Here is a 14,433-nt window from a genome sequence, read left to right as displayed (position 1 = left end):
ATCTATATCTAATCTCTATCTCTATAATTATTCTTACACACGAGAGCACACACACACACACACACACGGAGTCTTGACAGTGTAGTTGATTGCATGTTGGCCTGTGATCCACATGGTCAGCAGTTCGCAATCACCAACCTCTTGCAGGGAGAATGACAGGGTACTTCCATAAGCAGAAACCTACAGGGAGGATGCTCTGAATTGGCTTCAACTCAAAGGCAGTGAATTTTGGTTCTTTTGTTTATGCATGCATATGAACAAGTGTGTTTGTGTGCAAAAGGTGGGATTATCTCTGTATTCTTTATGGATAGAAATTCATGTTTTGGAGCTAAAATAAACCAAATGTCAAACCTGTTTCTTCCTAGTTGTTTCTGGTTTATAGCTATACTATATGTTACATACAAGGCAGATCTGTACCATAAGTTTTTCAGGACTAATAGAAGCAGATATGCACACTCTCCCCCAGCCCCAAGTGCTGCTAGGTAGATTCAAATTGTTAGATATTTTTGTTAGTAGCCAAGCACATACTCTTTGTGTCACCAAGGAAATTTATATTAATAAAAATATATTAAAAATATCCTTGAAATACATAGCAAGAATATATAAATGCATATAACAAGTGAGAAGACCTACATAAAAAGTCAGGATGGCTTGTTATTCCCTTAGCAATTAAGTTCTAAGGACATGTTCAGTCATCTGAAAAGAAACTGATCCCTCAACTTGTTTGCTTTGTTAGTCTGGGTAGACTGGAGAAACAAATTCTTAGACATTCATATAAGAAAGAGGTTTATATACAAGAGCAATTGAATATTGAGAAAATATCTGAGCCCAGTTCAGATCAAGTCCATAAGTCCAATATTAGCCTGTATTTCCACTAAAAATCTATAAATTCCTCTTCAGACTCACACAACACATGCAGTGATGCCGAATGCAGGATGATCATAGGCAAGTGAGTGGGGAGTCTTGTGGATCCAAGCATCCCACTGCTGGCAGGGGCCTTCATGTGGCTCCTCCAGCTCCCAAGGCTCTGACTGCATCAGGGTAGCTTCTTAGGGATTCTCCTCAGAAATGTCTCACAGGTACTGGGCGAGTGTCCTGAGCTGCTTATCTCCTTAGTACCTCCAAATGAGGTCCTCGAGCTGCGATCTGATTGATAGGTAAACTCACCCCTTCACTCTTAATCCTCTCAGACTGACAACCAATTATGTAACTACCACATCGGCTATAAGGTAGGGTGGAATAGTCCATCTTCAGAATTCTTGAAAGTCCTAATCTAGAGACTGTATCTAAGTACAGGTAGCTCTGCGTGACTGTCCCTTGAGCACCTGTCCACACCTAATTTTTACTTTCTCCTAAATCAACTAAATAGGAGAATGTTTTCTGTAGAAGTAAAATCATGGTATATATATATATGAAAATATAAACATAAAAGTGCATATTTCTGAAAGTAGTCCTCATAGACCCAAAGTGGGAAAGCCCAGTCTAAATCAAGTCAGTAGATCAAACGCTAAGCTGGAGGCCCTCTTGACTCACGCAGCTGCTGACCCACAAAGCAGGAAGCAGGAGGTCGAGCCAGGAGGCAATATTGGCAGGCAGTATAGCAGGCTGCTGACAACTCCAGGATCAGCAGGCTACATGAGGGGGTGTTGGACCAAATCACAGGAAGCCAGATGCAAGATCTAGGCCTGGTCAGCAAAGAAGAGAGAGAGAGAGTTTTCTACAGCTCTATTTACAGATATGAAGTGGGCTGCACCTCCAGGGAGACATCATCAGGCTCAGACTCAGTAAGAGGCTACCCTTCTCCACAAGGTAGCCTGCAGAGGTTTACACTGTGTTCCATCACATTGTTGGGGACGATTCTCTGCTACACTATTGAGAATCCAGCACAGCCATGTTGACATAAGCCCCAACTATAATAGCCAGGTTCTGGGGGAATTTTCTTTTTTTCATTCTGCACTGTATCTAACCAATATTTCATGAAGATAAAACTGAATTTCTATCATAAGAAAATATAAATTGCTGATTAGTGGTGGTGCTCTTATATCAGTCAGGGGCAGAGCAGACTGGCAGCCCTTTGTTCATCCTAGCTTGATGCCTAGGTCGTGGCCAGAGCTGGTTCATGCCTAGGTCACATTAAAAAAAAAAGAAAGAAAATATAAATTGATATATTTTATTATACATAAAAGTTAAAATTTAAATATACATTTTTACACAGTGTAAAAGAATGCTGAATCTTTTTATTCTAAAATCCTGTGGAGTCCCTAAGACCTGATACTCACAGAAGCACAGTGAAGAAGATATGATTCAATGTGTATCAGATTAAGTTGTAGCAACTCAGAATGGATGCTGTCCTGAGTAGAATAGACTATTTCAGGCCAAAGGGCACTTCAGAAATTTAGTTGAGAAAATGTTGTTGGGGAATAACTGACCTCTGGATTCTGTCAAGTCATCTCTGGACTTCACAGGAAGAATTTCAGATGATTAGGAAGGACCTGATTTTCATTCACTAACAGAGCTGAATTTTCTTTTTAAAAAAAAAAAAATATATATATATATATATATATATATATATATAAGCAACCAGTTGACTTGAAATTTAATATATAATAAATGTTGGACCATTTATCAACGAATGTTTTCTAATGGTATTTTGGCTCTATTTTATTAATTTGAAAAGATTTATAATGAAAAAATCTTGTAAATTTTGATAGTGTATGATATTTGATGCTTGTGACATTAATTTTTCACGATTATGTAAATGCCATAAGATATAGACCTCATAAATGCATGGATCATTGGAAAGACACTATTGGGAATTGAAAAGATTCTAAAGTGAGATAAAAATTTCCACAAAAATGTTCAGACGGAATGCCAGGTACCAGCACTTTACATAGGCAAAAAAAAAATTGGACAGTTTCAGAAATGTATAAACAATAATAAAGACACAATTTATACAATGTGCTTCCATTGAGGAGAAATATAAAAAAAGAATAAATTATTCTATAAAATGTGAAAATCAGTCTGAAAACTAATTCTCTAGGTATGACTAAAATCGAGGCCAAATCTCTCCTTGCCCTTTAACCCCGTTTTGGGTTGTTAAAAACAGCTTGTCATAATGTGCAGCGTGGACCCTTTGTGAAAAGTTCAATTGAACCTTTGGCCTAGCAACAAATGGTTTCTATACAAAAAATATGATTTTATCTCAAATTGTGCTCAGAAATGGCTGGTATTAAAAAGAGCTTATTCAGCTTGTATTGCCGTTAAATATGTGGGTCTTTTTTTTCTCCTGGCTAAATTTGGGTGTGATTAAGGTATATCCTTAACCTAACCCAACGAGAATATACAGCTGTTGAGTAGATTCTGAATCATGGTGACTCTGTAGACAGAGTACTACGGTCTCACTGGGTCTGCTTAAGGAAGCAGAGTGCAGCATCTTTCTCCCACTGAACCTGAACCACCAGCCTGAGAGTTAACAGCCTAACACTTCAGCCACTGTACCACAAGGGCTATGCATGCTATACACTTATCCTTGCTTATTTAAATGTCATTATAACTTGTTTTAAAACTTGCAATTAAAGTTGGTGAACAAGTAAATGTGGTGAAGAAAGCTAATGGTGCCCGGCTATCAAAAGAGATAGTGTCTGGGGTCTTAAAGGCTTGAAGGTGAACAAGCGGCCATCTAGCTCAGAAGCAAAAAAGCCCACATGGAAGAAGCACACCAGCCTGTGCGATCACGAGGTGCCAAAGGAACCAGGTATAAGGCATCATGCAAAATAAAATTAAAAAAAGATATATGTGTGTGTATGTATATGTGTGTGTGTGTATGTGTGTGTGTGTGTGTATATATACACACCATATTGTATATAATATACACACCATATTGAATGAAGGGGGAAGTACAGAGTGGAGACCCAAGGCCCAAGTGTCGGCCAATGGAGATCCCCTCATAGAGGGGTTTAGGAGAGGAGATGGGTCAGTCAGGGTGCGATGTAGTACCGATGAAGAACACAGCTTTCCCCCAGATCCTGGATGCTTCCTCCCCCCAACTACCATGATCCGAATTCTACCTTGCAGGACTGGATAGGGCAGAGGTTGTACACTGGTGCATATGGGGGTTGGAGGCACAGGGACTCCAGGGTGGATGATACCTTCAGGACCAAGGGTGTGAGGGGAGATGCTGGGAGAGTGGAGTGTGAGTGGGTTGGAAAGGGGGAACTGATTACAAGGATCCACATGTGACCTCCTCCCTGGGAGAGGGACGGCAGCGAAGGGCGGGGGGAGGGAGACTCCGGATAGGGCAAGATATGACAAAATAACGATGTATAAATTACCAAGGGCACATGAGAGAGAGAGAGGGTTAAAAAAAGAGAACCTGATGCAAAGGGCTTAAGTGGAGTGCAAATGCTTTGAGAATGATTGGGGCAGGGAATACCCCAAGGTACCCTAACTTTGTTTTTGCCTTTATTAACTCTGTAATTCTACAGTCCCTTGAAGCACTATATTAGCAACTTCATAACCCTAAATTCACCAGTTTTCAAAACGTCTAGTTACCTAAAATAAAATGTCTATGTTTTTACATCAGACAGACTTTGTTTCACCAGAACAAATGATTACATTTTATTACTTGCTACCTCGTAATACAAGACTTCTTGTGTCGATTATGAAATACATATGCATATATATAGAATTAACTTTGAAAAGTTTAATTCTAATTCCTCCTAGAATGTATGTAGAAATATGGAAAGAATATTTCACCCGCTCAAAATATTTTTAATGAACATAGAGATTAATTAAAACCAGACAATATTTCTTAATCCATACATTCGACAGAGAACTGAGAGTAACAAGTAGCCAACTTGGTCTAATGTATGTGTAATTCCAGGAAAAAAGAAAATAGAGAGCAGAGGAAATATTTGAATTGACGATTGCCTAGGTTTTTAACACATCTGAGAAATGTTGAGCCACAAATCCAAAAATGAAGAGAATTCAAGTAATGTAAGACAGTCATCCATGAGAACGAGAAGAGAAGCCAAGTAGTGAGCTAAGAATAAACTATTGAGGGATTTGATGAATATGTTCAAATTTTGAAAATGAAGTTGGTGTTCTGAAATGTAAACCTGCACCTAAATTACAAATAAAAATGTGATATAAGAAAGCATTTCAAGATTATCTTGAACTACATTGAGGTTTGCTATATAGTAATATCTATACAGTTGGAAGGAAGTGAAGTTAATGCATTATTAAATTCATACCCCAACGACTAAAATGAATGATAAAGAATTTGAAGAATTCTATCAACATCATCAATCTGAATTTGATCAAACATACAATCAATATACTGTGATAATTTCTGGCATTTGTAATGTAAATGTTCAAACAAAAAGGAATGATCAGTTGGAAAATATGTCCCTGGTGATACAAACAGAGCTGGAGATCATATGATAGAATTTTGCAAGACCAGTGAATTCTGTTTTGAAAATAACTTTTTTCAATTACATAAACAGTGAATCCATACCTGGCCCCACACAGGTATTAAATCAGCTACATGTATGGGAAAAGATGATGGAGAACCACAGTATCATCAACCCAAACAAACCAGGGGCTGAATGTGGTACAGCCCATCCATTCCTCATATGTTAGTGCAGGTCAAAATTGACAAAGTCCACAAGAACCAAAATAAAACCTTGAGTCTGTTCCTAGCCCCCTTCATTTAGAGAACAGCTCAAAAAAATTTTGAGCGATAAACACTGATGGCAGAAGACTTGATGCATTATGGGATGACATCAAAAATACCATACATGAAAGCAAACAGTCATTTAAAGGACAGGAAAGACCAAAGTGAATGTCTAAGGAAGACTTGGGATGAAGGCTATCATTGCTGAGATCAAATGGATCTTGACTGAAAGAAGAACAAGTATCAGAAAGATGTTTGCTTGTGTTTTATGGACTAAGGAAAGACATTCAACTGTGTGAATCAAACTATCGGTAATATTGTGACGAATAGGAACACAAACTTGTGCTCAAGCAGGCATATGCATGGACCAACAGGCAGGTGTTCAAACAGAGTATGGTGTGTTAGACAGGGTTCTTTAGAGAAACAAAACCAGAACGCTGATAATTTTATATCTATTTATACAGATAGAGAGATAGATAACATAAGAAATAAAGAGTTAATTAAATTATAAAGCAGTACAAATGGCTCAGTGCAACTCACTTCGTGAGACAGTTGTGAGACACTGGCAGTCTTTCAAGTCTTGAGAACCACCGGGTAGTGCTCTGTAGAGCAATTCAGGCTATCCAGGCACAGGCAGCAAACAGCAAGGCAGGTCACCAACAGTCAGCTGACAGACCCCAGTTCAAGAGATGTAAATTTCAATGGTGTGGTAAAGCAGGTCTTGAAGGAACCTCAAATTATAGCGACACAGCCACAGGTTAGGTGTCCCACAGGTAGTATAGCTTGCAAACAGAGGCACAAAACAAGCAAGGCAGCCATACATTGGTCTGACGATGAAAGAGGAAGAGACAAGAAAGGCGAGGCTTGCTGAGCCATTTATCTCTCCGCCCTTCAATTAACCCCACCTGTGTTTATCTACCTCATATGGGAATATCACAAGCTTAAAATCAAGAAAGGTTTATACCAGTGTTGTATCTTTTCACCATAGTTATTTAATCTGCTAGTAAATAAACCAATCAACTAGATTTAAGAGGAAGAACTTATCACAGCATACAGATGACACTGCTTTACTTACTGAAATGAAGGTAGACTTGAAGCACTTGGTGATGAAAATCAGACTGCAGCCTTCAGTATGGTTGGCAACTCATGGTGAAAATTCTCCTAACTCCATGCAGCTGGACAAGTAGACCACACCAGGAAAGCAGAGAAGAGAGTGAAGTTAGGTAGGATTTAATTTCACTAGGAACTACAACCAACACTAATGGGAGCAGCATTTGAGGAACAAAAAGCTGTATTCTATTGGGTAAAGCTGCTGCACAGAACTTATTTAAAGCATTACATTGAGAACTAAGGTTTATACTTAACTCTAGCCATGATGTTTTCATTTTTTAATAATTTTATTAGGAGCTCATACAACTCTTATCACAATCCATACATACATCAATTGTGTAAAGCACATTTGTACATTCATTGCCCTCATCATTCTCAAAACATTTGCTCTCCACCTAAGCCACTGGCATGAGCCCCTCATTTTTCTCCTACCTTCCCACTCACCCCTCCCTCATGAACCCTTGATAATTATTAATTATTATTTTGTCATATGTTGCCCTTTCTGATGTCTCCCTTCACCCACTTTTCTGTTGTCTGTCCCCCAGGGTGGAGGCTATATGTAGATCCTTGTAATAGGTTTCGCCTTTCCAATCCACCCCCCCTTCACCCTCCCTGTATCACCACTCACACCCCTGGTCCTGAAGGGATCATCCGCCCTGGATTCCCTGTGTTCCCTGTTCTTATCTCTACCAGTGTACATCATCTGCTCTAGCCAGTTTTGTAAAGTAGAATTGGGATCATGATAGTGGGGAAGAGGAAGCATTTAGGAACTAGAGGAAAGTTGTATGTTTCATAGTTGCTGCATTGCTACCCTGACTGGCTGGTCCCCCTCCTGAGACCTTTCTGTAAGGCGATGTCCAGTGGCCTACAAATGTAGCCATGATGTTTTCAATAACTGCATACACTCATAGACCTGTGACAGCTGGAAACTGAACAAGAATATGCATAAAAAACATGCTTTTGAATTATGGTGTTAGAAAGAATATTGAAGGTACCATACGCTTTCAAGAAGTCTTGAAATAAGTATAGATGTTACTTAGAAATGAGGATAGTGAGACTACCAGTTTATGGAAAAAGATATCATACTTAGTAAAACAGAGGTCATTGAAAAAGAGGAAGACCTTGAACCAAATGGATGGACACAGTGATTTCAACAAAGGATTCAAACATACAAGCAGCAGTCATGACGATGGTTCAAGCAGGCAGTGTTTTGTTCTGTTGATCAACAGGTTGTTATGAGTTGAAGTAGACGCTAAGCCATCTACATATCTTACAACAACTACAAAATAGCTACCATCTTTTAATTAAAGAATTTAATCAGGACTCTTTTTCTAAGGGTCATATAATTCATTGAAAGATGTATAATATACCAGGGGTACTCTGATCAGTTTGAAAAAATGAATAATAAAAATTGGGAAAGCACTTGTCTTAGTTAATAGAAATACCACAAGTGGATGGTTTATCAAACATAAATTCATTTTCTCACAGTTTCGGTGTTTAGATAACAAAATCCAAGGCATGCGTTTTAGGGGAAGTCTCCAGTGAAAGCCTTTGTTTGTGTGGTTCTCAGGGGAGGCACATGGCTCATTTTCACTACTTGTTGTCCAGCATTTCTTAGATGCCCTACAGGTGCTGTGGGTTAGACATTGAGCTGCTAAGCAAAAGGTCATGATATCAAATCACTAGCTACTCCATGAGAGGAAAATGAGACTGCTCCTGTAGATTTAGTCTCAGAAACCTTCCACGGGGTTTTATGAGTTGGAAGCAACTTGATGCTATAGGGTTGGGTTTGGGTTTGCTGGTCCTTGGAGATATCCAGGCATCTTGACATCAATTTTCTTTTTATTGAAGGAGTTTCTCAACTCAGGACCATGGATCCAAAGGACACTTTCTGCTCCTAGAACTTATTGTTTTGGTACTTAGAGGTCCCTGTTTCTCGCTCACTTCTCCCTCCCTTTATCTATTATAAGATAAATAATGATACAAACCACACCAGAGAAATATTGCATTACATCAGATCAGGGCTATGACTTGAGTAAGGGTCAGAGCTCATCATGGTAAATGACTACACCATCACATAACTGGCAAATCACATCCTTATGTAATATGTTAGTCTGGGTACTTTAGAGAAACAAATCTCATGTATAAGACTTTTATATAAAGGTTAAGTGCGCATCAAGAAAATATCCCAACCCAGAGATGCTCAAGCCCACAAGTCCAACATGAACTCACATGTCCAACACCAATCCACAAACTCCTCCTCCATCTCACGAAACAGATGCAATGATACCGACTGCAGGAGGAAAGCCGAGTCAGTGAATGTGGAAACATCTCAGCGCTGGCAGGGGTCTCCACACAGCTGCTCCAGCACCCAGGGCTGCATCGGGGTAGGTCCGTGTGGCATCTCCTTGGGGATGTCTTGCAGGAAGTCAGCCTTGCAAGCTGAAGCCGGAAACTGGCTAAGGCAGCTGCACCCTGGTCAGACCATCACAAAGCAAGAGACCCAAGAACTAGAAAGGCGAGGCCCTCAGAGCCATTTATCCCTCACCTTCCAATTAACCCCACGTGTGTTTATCAGCCAAGTTGGCACAATAAACTAACTCATATAACTACCAAAGCACTACAAACCATGGTCCAAGCAAGGGCACATATATCTGACAGTGAGATGGTACACAATATGGTTGATGTTGTCTCATAGCAACCTTAGAAGACAGGGCTGACATACCCCTCTGAGTTTCCAACACTGTAGCTGTTTATAAGAGTACAAACCTCTATCTATCTTTCTCCCAATAAGCCAAAATAATAAAAAATCAAATAATAAAACATACATAGTTAGCTTAAAAATATGATGAAAAAGAGGTCCATAGAGTAAGGTGACTGATTGCATTAAGTACAAATTGAACATTGAAATGAAAAAAAATAAATAGTGATTGGCAAGTTAGTATTGAAAGAAAGAGCCAGACAGTTTCTAAATACTGCTATTTTAAATATAATGATTATTATCTTTATTGTTTGGTGCTATTAGACCAAACAAAAAACCTGAGTCTAGAGACGGCCATCATGCTTGGTAAAACAGAGGAAATGGATTGGCAAGGTAGCTACAATAAAGGTCTTTAAACAACTGTAAGGATGCTATAGGAGAGAGTTGTTATGAGTTGTATCTAACGCCATCATACTTAACAACAATAAATATGGATTTGCTTTTCTTTTACATGGATTAAAATATTACTGAAACAATAACTAAAGGTTGCATGTGAAACTTCCAAGCTTCCAATTTATTGACCCATAAATAAACTTAAATTAAAAAAAAAAACCTTTGGGGCACCATAATATAATTTTGTTGCCAAAGTTCTCAGTAATAGATATTACACACTAAAATGTGTTTAGCTGATGTATTTATTTTTATTATCTTTAACATATAATCCATCCTGTAGACTTACCCCTGTGACTCTTTACAAAGTAGAAAGCCCTATCTTCCTCCCTCAGGGCAGTTTGTGGTTTTGAACTGCTGACCCTGTAGTTAGCAACCCAACTCATAACTGCAATGCAATCAGGATCCACACAATGTGAATGTTAATGTATGTTAAAGCTATGTATTTGCATATTAGTATTAAAGGCACGTTTTCAATTTTCTCCTTGAATTTTAGAAAGGGTAATTGGAGAGTGTTCATCAAAACAGTACATCTGCTCATCAAATTATGTTAGAATCTATGGAAATAAAATATAAATAAATAAGCAATAAACAAACAAAAAATAAATAAATAGAAGTGCAAAAGAATTGGCTAAGCATTCAAGACTAAAGAAAATACAATAAGCTACAACAATGGATAATGATGTTATAGTTCTTTTTGTTTTGTGATCACATAAAATAAAATTTTTATCGCCAAATGGAAAACAAATTCTAATATTATGAACTTCATCTTCTGATGAAATTTATCAGAACTACTTCCAAGTAATTTGCTAATACTGTTTGTGGTCAATTTATTTCTACTAGAGATATAAGTGTAAAATAATATAGAATCTCTTCTGACAATGTATTTTAAACGTAATGCATTAGTATGAATTACAAATTATCCCTCAAACTAATTCTTGCTAAAAATATGTTGGCATACAATTTAAATGCATAATATTATTTAAGAAGTTATTATTTGCTTATATTTTTAACTCCATTGAAATGTTTTAAACAGATCATTATTAACTCCCAACTGCTTCATAAATTCTACTTTTCCTGATCAGTTTTTTTGAGTATGTGATTTAGAGAATCACAGTGGTTTGTGGTAAATTAGCTGTGTCCAAAATCTGTCTGATCCAGATGCAGAAATTTAGTCTGGCATATGGATAATTTTCCAAATGTATAAAAATTCATTATATGTGCTGATGTACCACAATTTTATTATTGTCACCGTTATTTTTTAAATACACTTTATTTTTAGAGTATTTTTAAATACACTTTATTTTAGTGTACAGAGAAATGTTCAGAATGAATAGTTCGATATATATATTTGCCTCTGTACATTCTTTCCCCTATCATTAACACCTTGCATCGGTCTAGTATGTTTGCTAATACACACACACCATTATTGATGCATTACAATTTACCAGAGCCTATAGTTTACTGCTCACTCTGTTGTAGAGTGCTATGAGTTTTGATAAGTACAGAGTCATATATCCACTATCACAACACCACATAGAATAATTTCACTATCGTAAAGAAGCTATTTGCTTCATATATTCATTCCTCCTTTTTTTCCATTCTTGATCACTGACAGCAACTTAGGTTTTCACTACCTCAATGTTTTCCCTTTTCCCAAAGCTCATATAGTCTTAACTAAACTTTGCATAGCTCTTTTTCAGACAGGTTTCATTCACTTGATAATTCACATTTAAGGTTTCTCTGCGACTTTTCAAGTCTGTCCATCACATTTCCTGTTATAAGTAATAATTCATTATATGGATATTGCATTTATAGTTTGTGTATCCATTCCTTATTGAACAGACCTTGATTTCTTACTTTAAGTGCATTCGTTTTTGGCACAAACAGGTGTTCTAAACATTTGTGTTCAGATGTTTGTGAGGGCATAACTTTTAACCAGCAGTGTGATTGCTGGCTTGTATGAGAAGCCTATATCTAGCATTGTAATAAAAAACACTGGCTCTCTTCCAAAGTAGATGTCCCATTTAGCACTCCTCCTAGAAATGTGTGTGAGAGGATGGAGATGGAGGCACAGAACGGACACAGAATTTACCCAGGAATATTCCATTGAGAAGGATTTTATTGAGGCAGGGAAAGAACCCCCGGGAGGGAAGGGAGAGCAGAGAAAGACCCGGGGGCATCTTGAGCCCCCAGGAGGATTCTGAGACCCAATGGGTTAGGTCAGGGAAATTGCTCCTGGCAGTGAGGTAGTGGGAAATATGTAGGGTTTGAGCCAAGGACATATGTGCTGATAAGGGGAAGGAAGGTCTTCTGGTGCTGCAGCTTCAGGGTCTGAGTCAGGATGTGTTCTGTGAGTAAATCATTCTGGAACACTTAGGGAAGAGGCTGTACAGACCTGCCCAGAGAAATAAGCTGCTTGGAATGCTGGAGGCAGGGACTGCATAGTCCAGCTCTGGCCTTGAGAGGGGGCAGGGTAGTGGTGGATGGAAGTCCACACAGTCCAGCACGCTATCTTTTGGGAGAACAGAAGGAGGCAGATGCATAACCTGGACCCAGACCAAACAGTATGAATGAAAGGTCTTGTTATGTCACATGATCTACAATATTTGGTGTCAACCAGTGATGCAGACCAGCCTCAAACAACCTAAAGGTCTGTAGGCACAGTTGTTCAGTGATAATATACAAAGATCATAGTAAAGTCATGGAAGATAGAAGGGACAGAAGAGAGGCTAAAATAAAGGAGTCAGATACATTTTATGGTAGCATGCTCATCTCAGCAGCCAGGCCTGCACAGAGAACCTGAGGAGTAGGAGAGAGTGTATTTCCAATCACAGCATATGTACACTTTGGGGGCTGTGCAAGCCCCCCTGACTACATCTTAACAGGGAGGGATTGTACAATTGGCATACATCAATCAGAGGGGGACACGCTAGGGGTATACATGCAATCAGAAGGATACACATGTAACAAGATGGGTGGACCCTAGATCAAGATGGCAGCCTAAACTTGGTCCTCCTTGAGTTGGCTTGACCTTGTCTCTGGGCTTTCCTTCTCGGAGACAATCCACTATCTTTATCAGAAGGGAGTGGGCCCTACTTAAGATGGGACAGATTATAGTGGCTGATTGCTTTAAATGGCTGAATGCCCTCAGCTGACATGGACTTCCAAGTGTACAGTGATTTACCATGAACCGCATGCAGCACCTTAGGTTTGGCCTATATTTGGGGGAGACAACCTGGGGAAAAACCCTTTTGTATCCAACACAGTGCTTTGGGTTTTAGTCACTCCAATAGTTGTGTAGAAGGATCTCAGTGTTTTACCTTATAATTCCCTAGTGACATGATGGTGGGTGTCTTTTAATATGTTTATTTGCCATCTCTTTATCATTTTTGATGAGGTGTCTATTCAAATATTTCCTTGTTTTAGTAATTGAGTTTGTTTTTTTCTGATTGTTTTGATGGTTTTTGAATTTTTGGAAATGAAACTTGTCAGATATGTATTTTGGAAAAAAAAGTTTAGCTGACAATGGCTTGCCTTCTTATTTTCTTAATGGTACATTTGCATAGCAGAGGTTTTTAATTGTAACAAATTCTAACCTATCAATTCATTTTCCTATGGACCATAATTATAATGTTTTTAAAATGTATTTTATAAATGTATTTTAAATGTTTATAAATGTATTTTAAAACAGTCCCATCATCATCTAGATTTTCCCCATGCTATTTTCTAGAAGTTGAGTATTGTGCATTATCTATGATCCATTTTGGATTAATTTTTGAAATATATAAACTCTACCCCTAGTGTTGTTTTCCTGAAGATTTTGAATGGTTGTTTCAGCACCGTTTATTACAAACACTGTTTTATGGTGGTAAAAGTGATTGCGCATTAGGCTGCAATCCACACGGTTGGCTGTTTGGAACCAGCAGCAGCTCTGCAGGGAAAGAGTAGGCTTTCTACTCGTTACACAGTTACAGTCTTGGAAACACACAGGAGGTCCTATAAGTCAGCATTGACTCAAAGGCAGTGAGTTTGATTTGGGGTTTTGTTTGCCAAAAACCAAGAACAAAAACAAAGCCAGAAAACCCAAACAACAAACCAACAACCTCACTGCCATTGTATTATTTCAGACTCACAGCTGTCCTACACAACAGAGTAGAACTGCATTGTGATTCCATAGCTAAGATATTTATAGAAGCAGATTGCCTTATCTCTCTCCTGCAAAGATGAATATTGAGGTCAAACCATATGATGTTTTGATAAATTATACTTTGTTAGTGTAGTCACTCTGTATTTTCCCCCTTTTCTCTTAATATTCCTTGCATAATTAAAAGTTTATACCACAGAATCCTTCAATGCTGTATGTAACTCAGGCTTGACTAGTTTATTTCTTCAGTGTACAAAAAGTTAAGCCTGTTCTTCAGTTTTGCTTTTCTAACTCGCGTCTTTAACACATTACACATTTCATTATAATACTTAAGCTTGTCATCTTGAGCTG

General features: G+C 38.3%; 1 non-coding gene across 1 annotated transcript; it reads left to right on the top strand.

Annotated features, from left to right (window-relative positions):
- Nucleotides 1-1,991: 1,991 nt before the first annotated feature.
- LOC142460629 (small nucleolar RNA SNORA48) lies at nucleotides 1,992-2,136 on the top strand. The gene has a single exon (XR_012786801.1). It is a non-coding gene; the product is annotated as a small nucleolar RNA SNORA48 (small nucleolar RNA).
- The last annotated feature ends 12,297 nt before the right edge of the window (nucleotides 2,137-14,433 follow it).

The sequence above is a fragment of the Tenrec ecaudatus genome, chromosome 10, assembly GCF_050624435.1.
Source record: "Tenrec ecaudatus isolate mTenEca1 chromosome 10, mTenEca1.hap1, whole genome shotgun sequence".
NCBI classification, from domain to species: domain Eukaryota; kingdom Metazoa; phylum Chordata; class Mammalia; order Afrosoricida; family Tenrecidae; genus Tenrec; species Tenrec ecaudatus.
This window is presented reverse-complemented; position numbering and strand designations above follow the sequence as displayed.